A 1,834-nucleotide genomic window follows, 5' to 3' on the forward strand; every position below is an offset into this window, starting at 1 on the left:
CTGGAAACCCCCGATCATACCTATATACAGTATGCCTTACGACTTGGATTCCAAGCGTCGAACAATACAACAGAATATGAAGCGTTGTTACTTAGCCTCCGACTCGCCACTAGCATGGGAGTCACGCACCTAAACGTTTTCAGCGATTCTCAATTGGTTGTTAATCAAATTACTGGTGCATACCAGACACGGAAAGACCAATTAAGAGCATACATGGAGAAAGCGAAAGAACTTATCAATGGATTTCGACTCTGTCGTGTCACTCGGATCCCTCGTACAAAAAACGGCAAAGCCGATTTATTAGCAAAGCTCGCCTCCGCCGATGAAGATGATATACCCAGGTCCGTCCCTGTCGAATACGTCGATAAGCCAAGTATAAATGAACCAATTAGCGGGGCCATTAATACAATCGACTCGGAACCTTCCTGGATCAATCCAATCCGCCAATACCTTGACGAGGGAAAGCTGCCTGAAGATCGTGCCGAGGCTCGACGAGTTAAGATCCGAGCCTCCCGCTACACCATACTCAATGGAACCCTCTATAAGAAAGGTTACTACGCTCCGTTGCTGCGGTGCCTCAAACCCAGTGAGGCGAATTATGTATTACGTGAAATCCATGAAGGAATCTGCGGAAACCACTCTGGAGGGCGATCTCTCGCCCACAAGGTCCTACGACAGGGATATTACTGGCCCACTATTCAACACGACGCTCGCAAGCTCGTCCAAAAATGCGACAAATGTTAACGGTTCGCGATAATTCCGAGGCAAGCCCCCGAGGCACTGACGCCGATGACTGGTCCCTGGCCCTTCGCACAGTGGGGTGTCGACATCATAGGTCCACTCCCTATGGGAAAAGGTCAGACGAAGTTTGCTGTGGTAGCAGTGGATTATTTCACGAAGTGGGCCGAGGCAGAGCCATTAGCTAAAATAACCGAGCAGAAGATCACCAAGTTTGTATGGAAAAACATTATCTGCCGATTCGGAGTACCCCGTACCATTATTACAGACAATGGAAGGCAATTTGATAATAGGAGCTTTCGCGAGATGTGCGACAACCTCGGAATCAGAAACGTCTATTCTTCACCGCATCATCCTCAAACTAACGGACAAGTTGAGGCGGTTAACAAGATTATCAAGCAACATCTTCGGACCAAGCTTGACCGGGCCAAAGGAGCATGGGCCGAAGAGCTCCCGAAAATTCTTTGGGCTTATCGAACTACAGCGCGAACCGCCACAGGAGAAACCCCCTTTTCGCTCGCGTATGGCTCGGAAGCCGTCACTCCCGTTGAAATCGGATTACCTTCGGCTCGAATCACTTCGTTTAATGCGGAAGAAAATGAAGAACTCCTTGCACTCGGGCTCGACCTTCTGGATGAACAAAAGGAAGTGGCGCGGCTGCGCACGGAGGCACCGTAACGACAAGTGGCTCGGTTCTACAATACCCGAGTTAAGATCAGGAGGTTTCGAATGGGAGATATGGTTCTCAGAAAAGTATTTTCCAATACTAAGGAATTTGGATCGGGTACGTTGGGGCCCAATTGGGAAGGACCCTATATCGTCTCGGGCACCATCCGACCAGGAACGTATCGGCTAGAAGATCTAAACGGACAATCGTTGCCTCATCCTTGGAACGCTGAGCACCTCTAGATTTACTATCCTTAGTACTCAATGTTTAAAAACTCTGAACTAAGAAAGAGTGAAGCCGAGTCAAATGAATAAAACTGAGCGTTTCCTTTCATTCATCAATCGCATGCATGCGAGTACAACATGTGAGTACATCGATTGAAAAAAAAAAAACACAAGGGGCCCTGGCTACTGTCTTCCGGAAGGAGCG

The sequence above is a fragment of the Magnolia sinica genome, chromosome 3 (genome assembly GCF_029962835.1).
Source record: "Magnolia sinica isolate HGM2019 chromosome 3, MsV1, whole genome shotgun sequence".
Lineage (NCBI taxonomy): Eukaryota > Viridiplantae > Streptophyta > Magnoliopsida > Magnoliales > Magnoliaceae > Magnolia > Magnolia sinica.